Raw genomic sequence first — 19,707 nt, forward strand, 5'->3', positions numbered from 1 at the left:
CAGTAGCAATAGTCTAGTAATATACTTGCTACACATACCTGACATCCCCTTGCACTACGACTTTGGGACTATAGGGGCTGGGGTAGGGCTACACTCCAAGTCCGGGACATATGGTGGAAATATATGTACATATACTTATATATAATTACACATGTGTACTACTTCCAATTACCACTGTCATGGCAACCACCCACTATAAATCCCTACAGCATGTGGGTGTGGTCTCTTTACATTTCCTGTGTGATGGACATCTTTCCTGTGTGTGAGCATCAGTGTTACAGACAGCAAGTAGCAACACCTCTTACAGGAGAACCTGCACACTCAGAGCGCCCACATATTTGTAGGAGGATCAGGAACTACAAACAGACTGTGAGTGGAGTTGTGTTATGCTTTGCATAGTACTGGTGTTACAGGGTGTGTGTGTGTGTGTGTGTGTGTGTGTGTGTGTGTGTGTGTGTGTGTGTGTGTGTGTGTGTGTGTGTGTGTGTGTGTGTACATACTAGTGTACCTTGGAATGCAGTCTGTTTGCATAGCTCACTACTGTGGGCCTATCCTCTTGTTGGACAGAGGTATGCCTATTGTGTGTTGTCCGTCCACCACACAGGTCCTGTGTTAGATATTACACTGGCACTGTGTGTTGTGTGCTATCAGTACATGGCTACATCTATTTCTGTGTCTAACCTCAATTCCCTGACTAAGGTTATGTTGCAGAATATCCTGTAATACCAGCACCTTGCTTAGTGTATGGAAACAGTGTTCCACACATGTGCCTATGTTCCAGCCTCTGTCCTCCATCTACATACAAAGCTTTCACATATGTCATGCTGTTGGGGGTTGTTTTGTAGTGGGCTGTGAGTATATCACACTGCCATTGCTGCCATTAGTCCACTGTTGTTGTATCCCCCACAAATACATTGGGGCTGGGGCCATATAAGTGTGGGCGTCACCTACACAATACATGTGTGCCCTTATGCACTCCAGAGGCCAGTGTGTGTAACAGTGGTATATGGGCCTGTATGATTGAGTGTAGGTGAGGAGCACCATAAATGACCTAGGCTGTTACAAAATGTGGGGGTATCAGGGGTGAGCTGCCACAAGGTATCTGGATGTACAGTACCATATACTTCACCTATATTGACATTACTTACATGAATTGGGGTAATGCAAGCCTACTGCCTCCTGCCATACAGACTGTTCTGTTTGTCGGTGTGCTCATGATGGTGTCAGTTATGCCTTGCTATGTACCAGTTACAACCCATTTGATCACAAAACGTCTTTACCTCCTACTGAGTTTGTACAGAGTGTAGATAGTAGCTGCTGAACTACATACCTGCAGTACATACTGTTGATTGTTTGGTATCGTGTGGCCCAGTCTGTCTTCACTATTGTACAATTTGAAGGGCTTGGCCTGGACAGCAACAGTTGTGAACCTTTCCAGACAACTGCATTAGTGTAACTGTTTCATAGTTGCAGTACTCTGTTTATATGGTTGTCAGTACCTGAACAGCTATATGACATGGCATACAGAACTGTTATAGTACACAATTAAAGGATTCCCATTTCTGCAAACCTGTGTGTGGTGTCTTTCCTATGACCTTTCTATGGGTATATGTTGCAGGCAACGATTGACTTCTGTATGGGTGGCCCATACAGTGTCCAGTTGTTCAGGTGTTAACTATAGGCATAGTGGCTGTTCCATATTGTGTGCACCTTCTACATATGTATCTTACTGTACATATATCTGCGTGTGTATGTGTAGTCACATGTGTGTGTGTGTATATATATATATATATATATATATGTATGTATATTTGTATCTGCATATGTGTGTCTGTGATTCTGTATCCTTGGGATGTTGATGGCTTCCACATATTACAAGTCCTATGGGAGGCAGACTGTACTTGGTAGTGTATTGCAGGGTGCACGTGTTTGGCTGTGGGGGATGCCTATTCGTAGAAGACGTATAGTGTGTGGGGCCTCTCAACCCCATTAACGCTGCATGTGGACATATGTGTATTTGTTAATCTGCCATTGTTATCTACAGATGTATGGCCATATATATCTATATAGATATATATATCTGCTAACATATATATAACTATGTCCGTATATACCTACATAGATATATATCTGCGCACACATATGTAACGTGCTGTGTGTATGTATATAGATGTAGACACATATGTGTGTCGATTTAGGCATATGCATGTATATATGTGCATATATATTGATATATATGTACATAGTTTTAGAAATTAATATATATATATATATATATATATATATATATATATATATATATATATATATCTAGATAAGTTGTATCTGTTTAGATATTAATATATTTACACACACATACATCTAGTTGTTGGTATACATTCTCTGTACTGTTGCATGACTGGACTGGATGATATGTTTCTGAAAACATCAAATCCCTTTGTATCTGTCATGGCTTAGTGGTAAATCACTTTTTCTATGGAGTGCAGGGTCCTTGGTTTAAGGCTTGCAAGAGCTGTTTATTTTGTTGCTGGGCAGAAGACGGCCCATTGGATGCACAGTGATTAAGGCACTTTAAAGCAGTTGTAAGCAGGTTTGCACAGAGCTAAGCAATGCCTACACAGGTTAAGCAATTCATAAGCTAACCGAGTCTAAGAAACTGTAACCAGACTTTAATAGTGCTTACCTCCGCGCAAACCCATTTACAACTGCTCAAAAGTGCCTTAATCACTCTGTATCCATCCGCCCTTGTTCTGCCTAGCAACAAAATAAACAACCTCTGCTAAGCTCAAACCCAGGATCATACACACCATAGCCAAAGTGATTTACCTCTAAGCCATCTCAGATATACTGCTGTATTCACAAACATATCATCCAGCCCAGTCATTCAACAGTGCAGAGAATGTATTCCAACATGTAGATGTATGTGTGTGTGAAAATATATTAATGTCTAAACAGATACAACATATTGATATATGTATGTGTGTGTATATATATATATATATATATATATATATATATATATATATGTATGTATACACATATATGTAAGCAGATATTTACATCTATATAGGTATATATGGACATATATCTGTAGATAAAGTGGGAAAATAGCAGAAATATACATGTCCACATGCACCATTAATGGGTTTGACAGGCACAAACAACTTACGTCATGCATGAATAGGTATCCCCCCCACAGCCAAACATGTCTACCCTGCAACACACTTACCAACTGTTGCAGATCCCATAACCAGGACCTTACACGACAAGGGCACAAGATGTTAACAGTACTCCATCCCACCTGTATGATGTCAGGCTGGTATCAGTAACATATCATGCAGTACAATCAGGCTCATACTGACTCCTATTTTGCAGTCATCTGTTACCTTTGTTAGCCAGAGTCCCGTACTGTTGGCCTGTACTTCAGAGATGTAGATGCCAAACAACAGTGGTCTCAGGACTGAACCCAGAGGTACTCCACTTGTTACTTGTCTGGGGATGGATTTGGAGTCAGTTACACCTACAATTTGGGCTCTGTCAGTAAGCCATGTGGCAAACCATCGAGGAGCATAAGGATTTATGGACGGATTAGTATGTTAATCTATGTTTCCAGACTGGGGGTTGGTGTTGAAGGGCTTGGTGAGGTCCACATAGGCTTTGTGGACTGCCTTACCCTCCAACAGCTATGCAGACTGAGTCAAAGCAGTCAATCAGTTTCAGGAGACAAGACTGGCCCTCCATAAGCCCAATCTGTGTGGGGTCCAGTGTTTGAGGGTTGCCAATGTCTGCGTTCAAAACTTCCCTGATAATGCATTCCATGGCCATGCAGATCAGGCATGGCAGATTGATGTGACGGTAGTTCCTGGGATCCAAGTTGGATCCCCCCTTGTGGAGTGGGATAACTGCAGCTGTGCGCCACTCAGTGGGCACCAGGCCTGATGCGAGGCTATGATTACACATGACATTTAGGTGAGTTGCCATTTCATTTTGTAGTTCATGTAGTACACAGCCCAGGATGTCATCTTGTCCCATGGATGCTGTATTCTTAGCTGTGGATAGTGCGGTTTCTGCCTGTGTGTCCGTGATTGCTGGGCAATGGAACTCTTTTCGTATTGATATGGGCCCTTTTGGGGATGAGAGGGGGTGAATGTGGCACTAAATCAATCTGCCAGGATATTGGCACAATCCGTGTGAGCAGTCTATGTAATGTCATTCTGTTGTAGCTCACAGCACTTCTGAGCATTGCCAGTTAGATTATGGACATAACTATAGAATGCTGTATGGTTGACTGTGGCATCTGTGGCGACTTTGGTTACATAACCAGCTTTTGAGGATTCCATGAGGGATCTCAACGTCTTACTAGGGCTGGTAAGGGAGTTGTTTGCATCCTTGGATTAACCTTTTTTCTTCAACAGTGTCTACCTTCTGTTGTATACTCTGTTAATGGCAGGAGACCACCAGACTGGCTTGCTTATTTGGGAGGCGAGCGTCATTGAACTGTCAGCTCCTGTCTCCATGGGTGTCACAAACATTGTCACTTCTGCCTTGAGTAGCATGAAGTTGGCTTTAGAGAGGTCTTCTACAGACAAGTGTATATACATTCCTTTCACATGTTCAGTTTGATTAGTCTATAGTGGGATTACTTTGGTGAAACCTCAGTCTAATGTACTGTTGTGATGGCTTAGTGGTTAGTTACTGTGACTATAGTATACAGGCGCCTGGGTTCATGACCTGCAAAGGCAGGTTATTTTTGTTCTGGCCAGAACAGCGGTTAATGCATACAAACTAATTAGGGCAATTTAGGTTAGTCACACTCAATACAATTCAAATGGCCTACTTTGGCAATCCTGCTGATGTCAATCACTGTGAAATAAACCTTTGGGGAAAGAGTACTCCAGTAATCTCCATGGCACGTTCTATAATTGCATAGTGCTGTAGTGTAATAACTAGTTAGAGAGGAGTTCTAATCCCAGGTGTGTGTGTGTGTGTGTGTGTGTGTGTGTGTGTGTGTGTGTGTGTGTGTGTGTGTGTGTGTGTTTGCGTGTGTGTGTGTGTGTGTGTATGTATGTGTGTATGTGTCTTAATGTGTCGATGTCTGTCGCCAGTGTCCTGTGTGGAGGTGATTGTTAGTGTGTAACAACTGGACTCAATGTTGGGTGGATTTTTAAAATTTCTCATTTGGTGCCCCTAGCCTAAATTACAATATCCACTGTGCAGGGATAACATATGTGATATCAGTACATAGTCAGTCAGGGGTTCGATACCCTGGACTGGTAGGTGTGTGACACAAACATGCTTACCTTTTACTCTCCCAACCCACAATGACTTATCCTTGCCTCTGTCTGCCTCTCTCACTCCCTCTCTGGTGGATGTGGAGACTTACACCTGCTTTGCTTAGGCAGTGGCATGTGTATTGATGCTCATGATCAGCTGATGGCCTCTGCATGGATTACAGCCCTCCTCTAGCTGACTGCATGTAGAACAGCTGTGGTAACATTCCCATAGCCAATTGCATGGAAACACTCCAATATCTAGGAACATCATGTTGGTGTTGGGCTTTTTCATTCACTGTGAGCAGGAACTAGATCTGTTGTTTGGCAAACAGCATCACAGATGTATTGGGGACTTACCTCTGACAACATACACTGTGGAAACAGGCCAACACACAGGAGGGGGATGTGCCTGTCTTCACTACAGACTGTAAGTGCTGCTATACTGCAGTTGGGGTAATATTGGTTTAACAGGATGTGTGTGGATATGGCTGTCCTATATGTTTTATTACTTGTCATGTCAGTGCTATGTTTATGAGGAATCCCCATCTGTAGGGTCATCTGCAGACTGGGAAGTGTGTGGTTCCTTGTGTTACCCACAGAGCACCTATCTCTCAACTGCAGAAGGTAGTGTGAGGACTGCAGTCAGTAGATGGTGACAGCTGGGAGAGTTAGTGACGCTGTATCCCTCATAGGACATATGTTGCATCAAACCCTGTTACGACAGGAAATGTATGAGGTTATCACAGCGACATGTCAATATTGGCCCTGTGTTTGTACCTCCAGCCACAACTCTGTCAACCTCTGTACATATGTTATGCAGTAGGGAGTGCATATGTTCTGTACACCATATGCATTGACAGCATATCTGATAACAAGCCAGTGAGATATCAGACTGCAACACATGTTATATATAGTAGGGGTTATATTTGGGGACATAGCCTGGGCATTCTGTGGTTGTGTATAAAGTACTGAGGTATGTGTAAGTCTGGTAATTATCGACAGTGTGTGTATAGTGCATATGTACTTTGGCCTGTGTAGAGACTGTGGCAGATGTCATTTTTCTTGGTCCTGGTCTATCTGATGTTACATGCTGCTCCACTGTATGTCACCCTATCAGCTTACATGTTTGTAGGGGTGAACACACATGTCCCAAACCACAGACAGCCATCGGACCACACTGTGTAGCGGCCCAGTATATGTAGGGTTGTTGTGAGTGGCACATATGAGGATGGTGTACATCTGATAGTCCATATACTGTAATAGTATGCTAGCTTACCATATGTGGATGTGGCTGTGTTCACATTGGTTGTGGTTATGCACTTTCACACAGGTGTCTGTTACTCTGTGATGTGACATGCCTGTAGAGGCTGCTATCTATGCAGGTATATGTGTATTCCCACATAGGAGATGTAGCCCAGTGTTGAATCAGTCTGCCTGTAGCTTGCTCTGTGCTTTGTTACATGCCTAGCAGCATACTGTACTTATCCAGTGAGATGTCATCTCCAGATACTTGCCAGATTTACTGCTGCCGGGCCACCATAACAGTTATGTCAGACAAAGCAGTGGGATGCTGTTCAGATGTATGTCACTAACTAGTGGATAGTATGTGGCCATGGCACCTCTGTACCAGCGGTTATTATGTGTCAGGACAGACAGGGGTGTATGAATGCATAACCTATGGGGGCAAATGTATACCTGTATGTATGTGTTATACCCATCTACATGGCTGTTAACATCCACATTGACAGGCCTGGTCCACATGTCTTGCATGAAGGGGTTCTGTGTATACCTGTGGACTGACCAGAGTGTGTCAGACTGTCCACATATATTAGCCATATCGCAGCTGTAGTCCAGAGGGGCATTACTGTGCTAGCAGTGGTACTGTACTATGATGACCTTAGGATGTCTGTAAGCAGCCAATGGCGCAGATGTGGCCTCCCACTCACACCATTTCTGTGAAGACAATCCCTATTACAGTAGCAATAGTCTACAAATATACCTGCACTACATACTTGACATCTCCTTGCACTGACAGGTTGGGACTATTGGGGCTGAGGTAGGGCTCCACTCCATGTGCAGGACATATGGTGAACATATGGTGAACATATATGTATATATAAGTATATATAAGTATACATATATCCATATATATACTTATATATAAGTATACATATATCCATATAGATATATACACATATACATATCTTGCTTACTGTATGACAACAGTTTTACACATATGTGCCTGTGTTCCAGCCTCTGTCCTCCACCTACGTACCAGGATTTGCACATATGACATGCTGTCAGGGGTTGTTATATAGTGGTCTGTGTGTATGTCATGCTGTCATTCCTGCCATCACTCCACTGCTGTTGTATCCCCCACAAATACTGGGGGGTTGGGGCCATATATGTCTGGGCTTCACCTACACAATGCATGTGTACCCTAATGCACTCCAGAGGCCTGTGTATGTAATAGTGGTATATGGCCCAGTATTAGTGAGTGTGTGGGAGGGTGCACCATGACTAACCTAGGCTGTTACAACATGTGCGGGTATCTGGGGTAAGCTGCCTTAAGGTATCTGGATGTAAATTACCATACAATCCACCTTGGGTAAATGCAGGCCTACTGCCTCCTGCCATATGGAATGTTCTGTTTGTCAGTGTGATTGTGATGGTGTCAGGTATGCCTTGTTATGTAACAGATACATCCCATTGTGTCAACTGGGGTCTGTACCCCCTAAGGATTGTGTACAGAGTGTAGATAGAGGCTGCTGACCTATAAATCTGCATTACGTACTGTTGATTGCCTGGTATGCTGTGGCCCTGTCTGTCATTACTATCATACTACTTGAAGGCCTTGGCCTGGACAGCAACATATGTCAACCTTTCCAGACTACTGCCTTAGTATAACTGTTTCACAGTTGCATTACACTCTTCAAATGTTTGTCAGTGTCTAAACAGCTATATGACATGGCATATACAACTGTCATGGAACACAAATAAAGATTTCACATTCATTTATGCACACCTGTGTGTGGTGTTATACCCTTTGATATCTCTGTGGGTATATGTTGCAGGCTGTGAATGTCATTTGTATGGGTGGCTCATACAGTCTCCAGTTGGTAAGGTGGTGACTGTAGGAATACTGGCTGCTCCATATTTTGTGCATGTACTACATATGTATCTTACTGTACATATCTCTGTGTATGTATGTGTAGTTACATATATATCTATATCTGTAGCTGCATATATGTGTCTGTGTATATGTATCCTAGGGATGGCCATGTCGTGTCTGGTCTTGGTTATGGGATCTACAACACTTGGTACTGTATTACGGGGGGGGGGGGGTCATGCTTAGCTGGGGGGGGTATACCTATTTGTACCAGACATATACTGTGTGGGGCCTCTCAACCCCATTAACACTGCATGAGGACATATATGTTTTTATTATTTCCCCATTGTTATCTACAGATGTATGTCTGTATATACCTATATATGTATATGTATATATATATATATATATATATATATATATATATATATATATATATATATGGGTCTACTTCTTTTGACCTAACTTTCAGTTGCCCGACACTCATTTTCCCGGCCCATTTGACCGAAAGTTCATTTGCCCGACACTTCATTTGACCGAAAAGTATTATTAGCAAGAAAATGGAATATGCCCCCTACCCCACTGTAGTGCGACCCTGGAGTTAGAATATATAGTTAGGGGGGGGTGGGGGGGCACAGCCCACTTCATTTCATATGATATTGTTAACTTTTGATGTAATATTGCTTAGTAAAAGAAAAGTATATCTTAATATGGTGTACCTGTTTAGACATTAATATATTTACTCACACACATACATCTACATGTTGGAATACATTCTCTGTACTTTTGAATGACTGGGCTGGATGATATGTTTGTGAATACATCAAGGATATGTATATCTGAGATGGCTTAGTGGTAAATCATTTTGGCTATGGTGTGCAGGGTCCTGGGTTTGATCCTAGCAGAGGCTGTTTATTTTGTTGCTAGGCAGAACAAGGGCTGTTGGATACAGTGTGATTAAGGCACTTTTGAGCAGTTGTACGCGGGTTTGCGTGACGGTAAGCACTGCTAAATTACGGTTACTGTTTCTTATACTCAGTTAGCTCCTGAATTGCTTAACCTGTGTAGGCATTGCTTACACCCGTGCAAACATGCTTAATCCCACTTACTGCTGCTTAAAAGTGCTTACTCCCGCTTACACCCGTGCTAATTCCTTTAAAAGAATAGAAAAAGGGGTTTATAGGAAAGTGGTGAAAAAAGAGGCACAAAGAAGGAAAGACAGTAGGGAATATAGCTAGGCATGTGTAGGAAGGGTATAGGTGAGGTCCACACCTGCCCATTTCTTCTACAGCAACAGCTGTGCATATACACTAAATTTGCAGGTACATTTGGACCCTCAAACCCCTGGGAGAGGGGTGAGGACAACATATATTCATTGTGATGCCAATTAGACCAGATTACATGTGTCCAATGGACACATGTGCAAAATGTACAACTATGTATGGGGTGAGTTTTTTTGTGGGAACAGATTGCTCTTTTTTTTTCAGGTGAGAGTGGGATTTTGGGGGGGGTAGTAGGTATATTTGGGGAGGTAGGTTGGGTAGGTTAACAGACAAGACAAACAAGACGCATACAGGGTCGGTATATGACGTGGGAGGTAAACACCTTGGACGGGGAGGGGTGTTTGGAAGTCGCAAGCCCATGAGCCTCCAACTGGAAACAGTGGGACTGAGGTCCCCACCCATGGGCAGTCACCACTGCACCTTCACAGCCCCAAAGGTGGCTGTGTAGGAGGGGCAGGCTCACCCTCTAATTGCTCCACTCGGCCCTCAAGCTGGCGTAGGAACTTCTGAAGTTCCTGAATGAGCAGGGATGAAAGCTTGTGCATATAACCTGGATTTTTGAGTGGAATAAATCTTTGTGCTTGAAATCTACTTGGTGACATCATTTAACTTTTTCATCTGCATCAGCTGCTCTCCAGCTCCGTGTGTGCCATTTTTTACTCATTTATATTTTGAGAAACTGCCCCCACACAAAATCTGAGGCATCTGTTGTGACTAAGACTGTTCAGATTCCCACCTCAGTGGGTCTGGCTTAATTGTTAAAGCTCTTCACTTTATAGACTCAATACCGGGTTTGAGTCTGACTTTGGGTTACTGGTACTTAGCTTAGCCTAGTATTCAACTATGAACCTATAACTAGGAATGGAAGTAGAAAGAAAGAGACCTAGGCCCTACTGGACTTGGTTGGTCCACCTAAGAAATTACCTTTTGATGAATTTCAAGACTGAAATAGGGAAAGTTATGGGATGCTGATGCTGGGTCCAGACAGATTTGAGGAACCACTAAATGCTCCTAATGTGATGTCTGGCTAAACAAACCATAAGGATGGATGAAGACATGTAATATACAATTCTGATGAAATTCCTTGTTGTGGAGCTGGTCTGGTAATCAAGAATTAGGATTGTTGATGGTACAAGCAAACTTTCTCTGGTGGGAGGTAGGGTACAATCAGGGCCATTTCTTAAAGTCATCCTAGAAAAAATAACCTGTGAGATGGGACCAGAGAAGACTGTCCAGATTTAAGCTGAAACCTAGAGTGCAGAACAGATTCATGAAGAAGTGAAGGGAATACTAGACAGTCATGGGTGGAAAGGACATAATGAGGCAATCATCCAGGTATGGGGAAATGTGAATTCTCCTGAAGACTGCAGGATGCAATAACTGCAGCCAGACACTTTGTGAACAGACCAAACGGCAAAGATGAAAATTGAAAGAGCAATTCCAAAACAAAGAATCTTAAATAACACCTGTCGTCTTTGCGAATATAAATATAGAGATATGCATCGTTGATGTTTACAGTGACCAAGTAAGCCTTGTGTGGGACACAAGGAAAAGGGGATTGCAAGGTTATCATTCTGAACTTTAGAACTACAAGAAAGGTATGTAGAACTGACAGGTCCAACACTAGTCTCCAGGTTCCTTCTTTCTTGAATACTAGAAAAATTCTTATGGGGGGACAGTTTTTATTACACCTTTTGATAACATCACTATTAGAATCTAAGGAAACAAGCAAAGGTGGTTCTTTAGGGGAAGAGAGACTCCTGACTGTAGAGAGAGAGGGATGTCCACTGTAATTTGTAGCCATTTTGAATTATTTTCAGTACCCAAGAATCTGATGTTATCTGTCTACAGAGATGTAAGGAATGAGAAAAGACTGTCTCCCAATTTGGGATGAAGGCTGGGGGTGGGTAGTGGGAGGAGGTAATTTCTCTGGTATCTTGGGACAGGAGAATGAAAGTTGTTTAAACCCTTGCATTAATTTTCTTCTTTCTTCTAACATTTTGAGCACTTCAGCTGAAGAATTCTCAAAAAGCAAATCCTTTTCTAAGGGAACACTTAAAATCTGGGTCTTGACATTTTCAGGAAAATGCTGTAGTTTGACTCAAACATTCCTCTGCATCACAGTCTATGTGACTGCAGCTCTTGATACAGCATCTACTGCATCATATGCACACTTAAGAGTGTTTTGTAGCACTGGAAGCTGAACAAGTTATGTTTAGCAGACTGGTTCTAATGTCAGAAAGAGGAAGCTTAGCTGTCGACTGTTGCATGCCAGAAAATAGATATTCATTGCTCTGAAAACCCATGTGGAAGGAGCATACACCTTCTTCCCTATCCTGTCAAAGGCCCTGCTGTCTTTTTCACTGGGAACATGGTTAGAAGAAGCCAAGGTTTATAACCACTGCTATGTCCATTAGCAAACACAGCTGGGTTAGCAACAGGGTTTCTAAAAATAAACTTATGAAAGTCTGGCATCTTAAAGGCTGCCAGGTTTCCTTCGAGCAGGGTGTTGTGAATCTGGAGAAGCAGCAGCATTAAAACTGTCCTCTAAAGCTCCCAGTACTGGAGGGATAGCTAAGGGCTTTGCGGGAATCCATACTCAATAAATAATAATACGATTTTTTTTGTGCCTCTGAAATGTCTCTTCCCCCCCATTTGAAGAATACTTTCATCTTACAGATGGTGTCAGAGAAAGAAATTTCATCATCAGGGAATCTGAAGACAGCATTCTCAGATTCAATTTCATTGTGGATAGGAGAAAAGAGACAAGGAACAGAGTCAGAGACTACCTCTTCTGAAGAGGAAGAGGGAGTCCTCTTCCTCTTAGCTTGGGTAGACACTGGAATGGAAGACTGAAGAGCCTTCAACACCCTAAAAAGTCCCAGGGAAAAACTGTACCAATTTTCCTGAGAGACTTCTAATTTGAAGGAGTAGAAGGATGAATAAATATTTAGTGTTTTGCGAATTCAACTTTGGGGTCTGTATTCTGATAATGTTAAATATATCTGATACAAGGACCTCCAATGATGATCCAGCAACTTCCTCACTTACCAGGACTTATGTACTCCGTTCTCCTCAGTAAGGGTGCCTGAAGTCCATTCTGACACAATGTGCAGTGTTCCTGGGCCTTAGCAACTTCTCATGGAGTTTCACCAGAGGGACTAGGTAGCACGGACTGACAGTTCCAGGACTCTAAAACTACCCCAGTGAAACCATCCATCCCAGACAGTTGAAAAGAGGCAAACAAATAAGTCTCTTCAGAAGCCTCTTTTGATTTATTTTCTCTTTTTAACTGAATGGGGAGATCTATGAATCAGGAGTCAGAAGTCATGGTTGCTCATGCCAAGAAATTAAAGATGATATTTTTCAAGAAAAAGTCTTAAAGAAATTACCTTTTCCTCCTAAAAAAATAATGGAAGGTCCTCAAAGGGGCATTTATCTACCCAAAAAACTATAGTTGCCAGCCCATCACCGATTCTGATATTGTTAAGACGATGAGATGTCTAAGAATGGCAAGAAAGTTCTGAATTTTGTTGCGCACATATTCTATATGTACCCCCATACTTGCATTGTTTAAGTGGACATACAGTGCATGAGGAAAGTGTCTAAAAGCTTTAGTATACTGACCAGATGTCAGATATATACTTTTATTCTACTGCAACAGTAATCTAATGATGAGCATGCTACATATGCATATCTAAATGATGTTTAATTTTATCAGGAAGTCATTTTAAGTGCTACTCATTTGACGTATTGGAACACTGACCTTAGGCTACCTGACTTGTTACATTAGGAAGTGTTCAGTACAGATTTATACCTTTATTGGTGGCTGAGCTCCACCCACATTGCTGTGTTCTTTGGCATGCCAAAGGTTTAAAATCAGCTGAAAATCACCAATTAATCCAATCATGGCAGCAATGAATTCAAAAAAGAACCACTGGCAATGTTCCTTGATGGTACGCAGTATCCTACAGTACAAAATACACCATCTTATGTTAAAGATTCCAGGGACTTCCTGTTTAAGTTCAAAAGATTAATGCTACAAATGTATTTTTTGTTTTCCTGGATGTATGCTCATTGTACACTTCAATCATGTATGAAAAAGGTATAGATTTTGTATACAATTTTTTAAGTAATACCGCAGCTTTGCTAGCCAAGTCCCTTAAAATGTAGTGTGAACTTCTAGTATTGGTTTTACTTAACTATGTTATTTTTGATGCCAAGTATTTTACCAGTGTGTGGGGGGAGGCATTATAGCTCCATGATATGCTAATTTGAACCTAGTAGAATGGAAGCATACTTTTTTATTTAAACATTCCTTTTTTAGTATGTGAAAGGTTATGTCAAATATAATGACATTTTTATGTGGCTAAGTGACAACTTGAATGATTTTATGGTACTTACGTGTTACTGCAACCAGATTTTCATGTTAACGCTGGTTGCTTCCTGTTGTATAAACTACTACCAGAAAGTATTGAGAAGGACAGAAACCATGTTTTCTGTAAGAATTTGTGCGTTTAGGCAGGTGTGTGACTTAAATACATGAGAAAGTAATGTTTCATTGCACGTACCCCCTTTACCGCCACCATTTCATGTCACCATTTACAGTAATACTTTGCGGAACATTGTAAAAGTTTGCTTCTTCTTGTACTTTGTGGCTGTTAGCAGCTTTTTTAAATTTTCACCTGAGGATGCCTTTTCAAATTGTCCCCCCCCCCCCAAAAAAAAAAGTGACCAAAACCATAATTTCAGAGTCTGTCTTTGCCTTCTCTGAAGGCTTCCTTCCACACACTCAAAAGAATCTGTTTGTCAGAACAACAGCAGGCATGACAATTCAAGCATGCATGTGTAAAACAGGAAGCGGGTTTCCACAAATGTTTGTCTTCCCCTTCACAGACCCTGTAATGCAAAGGTAGTCCACTCCACAACAAAAACCAGACTCTGAATACCACCTTACAGTGGTTCGTGGACTCGTTTCTACAGAAGTATTATAAATTCGCAATCGCAAAAATCTGGTTGCGATAACACGTAAATACCGATTTTATTAATGGCATTTATGAATCCACTGATCTGATCTTTTTTAACATTTTGAAGGTAAATGGGCACACCTTCGGGCTTTGATTACCTCGATATCCATAATGACATGGATCAAAATAGTACCGGCATTTGCAGAAAACCCATCTGACAATGCTTCAAATTTCCTACTGATACTTAGTAATGACATGCTGTTAATTCTAAACTTGATAGTAATAAGCAAGAAAATGAATACATGAATGCCTTTGTACTACCATATTCTGCAGAAGCTTACAATATTAATCACATTTTAATGACAACTGGAAGATTATTTTGGAAAATAGGATATTAATTGAAATTGTGGGTACATTCCCCCATTTTTAATTGAAATTGTGGGTACACTCCCCATTTTTTAATGAAAAATCTTACTTGATGGCACTGTTAGAACAAGATCATCTGGTGACCAAAACACTTAAATGCATGGGTATATACAAATGCAGATTTTTAATATGAGCAGGTTTATTTATGAGAGTCCTCCTGTCCTTGCTGCTCACATAAATGATCTACAGGGAACAACATTTGCTCTCCTGCATTTCCACCATGGTGATGTTGTTCAGAGGCTGTGAGGCCTTCTATATGGGTAAAAGCACTATAATGCTTTTTGCAGTGGATGTATATGCATGCAACTGACATAAAGAATAAGGCCCTGTTTAGGTGAAGTACAGTATGCCAAAATGTCAAGAACTTTGTGACTCTGGATCATGCAATACATCACCCTGGGGGCCTGACAGTGGGGGCTTAACAGAGAAAAAAGGCAATGGCTGGCAAATGCATTTCAAATGTTTTATAAGTCCTGGCAGCAATGATAGTGAAAATATCAAATACTTATTAAAATCAAATCATTTAAGATAGCCAAGCATATGCTTTTCAGGATGACTTTTTTAAATGTTTTAGCATTTTATTGGTTGTCCTGTGACTTGAATGGTTTTATATTTATATGGCTTGGCTTACTCATTCTGTAACTATGAAGTCATCTCATTTCATATGGGAAATGAAACAGCTCAGATATATTGGAATGCATGTATTTGCTGTGAATTCCTATCTTTTTTTTCTTTTCTCATGGATTTGTTTATGGACTGATATTACTTCAATCACAGAATTTGTTGCTTTTTAAAATACACAATGGGTATGAAAGCCTAAGTGAGGACTCTGCTTAATTAAAGAACATGTACTTTCTGTAAGTACTGAGAAAGACTTAAGACACAGCCAGATAAAAGACTGTTTTCAAAGCTGCCCCAAAATCACCAACTACCACAAAAGTAGCAACAAGAAAAATTCCCAAGAGGGTAACTATCTGTTCTGATATTCAAGGTACACTAAACCATACTGGACTATGGGCACAATAACATTAATGCATAAGCTGCAAAAGCTGCAATCCATGGTAAGAATGACATCTACCAGTCTTAGAGGGAAAAGGGTGCTGAGCTCTGGAAGTCAGATCGGACATCAGGCATTGCGTGACTGCAGTCCCAGTAGTCAGGACTAATGTGACTAAAGTCCCACCAGTCTGGACTGCTGCAGCAATGATCTAAATGAACAATATGTAACATTAAAGAAGAATGATGGGGTGAGCAAGAAACAGGCTTCAGATGCAAATAATATAGTCAGATTTTAACTTCAATATAGGGATGTAGCTGATGAGCCTACAGAATGATGGCCTAAATTCTATGCTCTGACCCAAAGACAGTGATACAGGTTTGTACATGTAGGCTTCTTTCCCCATCAACAAAGTGATAAAGCAGCCAGTGAAAAGACACAGGATCAAACAGCAACATATACAGCCTCTTTGAATGGCAAGCAAATGTATTTGATATTCTCCAAGCTCACCTGCATGGCAGAGGATGTCAGCTCAATTAAAAGGACCATGCACTATCAACAATTAGTTTTGCGCAAGCTGTCTGGGAGATTGAAGGATGCAGTAAAGGCAAAAGCTGCCCTGACACTAGAAGTCCAAATATGTAATGAAATCTTGGACGATGTGAAAAGCAGAGGAGAAAAAAAAAACAAACAAAAAAACCCCCAGCTAATTTACAGAAACCATCTCACAGGCAGACTGTGCAGATAAACAGATGAATGAAAATGCCTCTGAAATGAACCTGAAACAATTATTTATTGACGTTGACATAGACAAGTTCCAAGTGTGATCAGATGCCTCCCCAAAATTATCCTCTCTGTTGGCAGAAGAAACTTGGAGATTTTGCCACCATGGTGTAGACTAGTCTGTCTGCATTCACTCTATAGCACACAGAAAATCATCAAACAAGCTAGAATTCCTAAAAACTGTCTTTATAAAAGATTCAAATGCCATATATAGCATAGCTTCCCAACTTAACTCACACTTCATCAGCTCCATACTATCCCTCATAAAAAATGACATCAGTGCTCCCCTATTAGTTCCTGCAGGATCACTAACTGGCCTCCATTCTTTTTCTATCAGACCAATACAAACTAGCACCATTAAAAAAATTCTAAAAAAATAAAAAAAAGCACATATCCATCACTGCTGACCTACTCCTGAATGAATTTCTCAGATTGGCAGCAGATGCAATCTCTAATTCTATCGCTATCCTAATCAGTCTATTTCTGAGCAATAGATCCTCGAGCTCTGGAAAATTTCTTATATCATCCCTTTGCACAAAGTCAGCTCCTCAACTGATTTCTCAAACTATAGACCAATTACTATACTCCATCCATTAGCCAAAATTCTTGAAAAATGTGCACACGAACAACTCCTTGACTATCTGCTAAATAATAACCTTCTCTATAATTCCCAACATGGTTTTAGCCCCAAACGCAGTACCACAACTGCTCTAGTAAGTTTTACCAGTACCATCAACCAGCTCAAAAACAATGGCCAACTCATCTCTTCCATCTTTCTTGACATGTCTGAGGCATTCGATATGGTATCTCACTGAAACTACTTAATTAACTGGCATCCATAAACCTCTCCCAACCAGCCCTATCTTGGTTTCACAGCTACTTATCTGACTGCCAACAAGCAGTCAAGTGGCTAAATAAATTCTCTCCCCTGCTACTATTCTCAGTTTGTGCTCTACAAGGCTCAATCCTAGGTCTGCTGCTTTTCACCATATTTACTAACAAACTCTGTACTGCCACTCATCTAGCCACCATCGTACAACACACTGACAACTCCTCCCTCATATGTTCATCTCCATCCCTTCAAGAACTCCTAGAAAGAACCCAAAAATCCTTTCTAGACATCAAAAACTATCTTTCTGATTACCAACTAATACTCAATCCAAACAGAAAGCAAAGCTAATGCTCTTCTCTAATATCAAAACACATGATCACCTTCCTCCTTTATCATCTACTCTTCCAACAAAACCAAAATTGAACCTATCAAACACACCAAACTTCTTGGGGTCACAATCGATAACTGCCTAACATTTGATAAACATTTAGTGCTACCCATCAAAAAGGCTCACATCAAATATGGCTCACCTTACCAACACCACCAGACAGTCCATAGTCAGGACCTAGCTACTCTCCACCCTTCTATAGGCCTCTCCCATTTTCACAAATCTCAGAAAACCTGATTTAAACTAATTTGAGGCCTGTTACAATAAAATAGCTAGATTTGCTTTAAACCATCTTTATAGATCACACCACTTGCTCTGCCCTTCACAAACTAAAATAGATCGAACTACCCAATCTACTATCCTTGAATCAGTTAACTATTGTCCACTCCATCATGTACCAACCTGAAAACTGCCTTGCACTCAAAGACTTAGTTCTGCCATATGCTAATTGCGGAACACTGAGATCCTCTGACAAACTCCTATTAAAAGTCACTAAGGTCAATAATAGCTATGGAGATTCTGTGGAGATTCTATGTTCTCCAACCAGATATCCAAAAGCTGGATTCCATCTCTCAACACATATGAAACATCACTAAACAAATTTAAGCTGCTCCTCGGATCACTTTACCAACCTCTGGCTATGCTTCTGTACTACTCCTGGATGACCGCTCTTTGCTTTCCTCTCTTATTACTCAAAACCTGCTCTTTAGCCCTCTAAGCCTTAATACTCTAAGGCCACTTTCTGCTTTCTTTCCCAGCAACCTAAACCTTTCTCTTCCTACATCTTTTTTTACTTCCTTCTCCAGATATTATATACATATTCATAGTCATGTAAAAAAATGTGGCTGTACATTGTTTTTCTCTACACATTGTATCTCTGAAGATTTCACACATGTTTCATGTTGTATTAACCATTTGTTTTTATGTTAATTTTTTTAACTGGAGCCTTACATATTTATTTTATTTTAGTTAGCATCCATTCTCTGTATCTGTGTATTACTAACTTTTTTGTAGTGGAACTTTTCACCGCTGGACTCTGCTGAAAATGGGCCTGGCCCAATCGGACATTCCCGGTAAACAAATATAAAATAAATAAATATCAGTAATCCAAACAATAACTGGAAGAACGAACAGGGCAGCATCCACGACTCACTATAAATGGTTTATTGTTAAACAGAGGTAAGCGCTTTCACATATAAATGCTTCATTAGACCTATACATACAAGAAGACTCAGACTTAATATATAATACTGGTAAATTCAAATGCACCAATGACATTCCGTTCTCAATTTAGTTCAACTCAGTATATTAAAAATACATGGCAAACTAAAACTTCAGGAAATATTCTAACACATATTTAAAAATGCATATCAAAAAGATATATATAAAAATATATATATATGTAAACACGCCTATAAAAACGTAAATATGAAAAAATCTAAAACAACAAGTCTTATACATATGGTTCATATTATTATTTTTTTATTATTTTGGTACCCTTCGTTTCTTCAAATAGGGCTTAATAGATGCTCTCTCATTAAGCCCAGAGCCTCTATCGGCTCTCAAAATAACCATCCAATTATTCTCTTTAAACTCAGTATGATTGCGTATATCCCCCATACACAAACTAGGGGAAATATTGTCAATTA

At 40.6% G+C, this 19,707-nt stretch overlaps 1 protein-coding gene across 1 annotated transcript in view; it reads right to left on the reverse strand.

The window, feature by feature from the left end:
• Positions 1-19,707, reverse strand: part of LOC122806187 (acylamino-acid-releasing enzyme-like) — a 1,918,826-nt gene that overhangs the window by 494,104 nt on the left and 1,405,015 nt on the right. The window lies entirely within an intron of this gene.

The sequence above is a fragment of the Protopterus annectens genome, chromosome 7.part0 (genome assembly GCF_019279795.1).
Source record: "Protopterus annectens isolate FY-2018-M chromosome 7.part0, PAN1.0, whole genome shotgun sequence".
In the NCBI taxonomy this organism is placed as follows: domain Eukaryota; kingdom Metazoa; phylum Chordata; order Ceratodontiformes; family Protopteridae; genus Protopterus; species Protopterus annectens.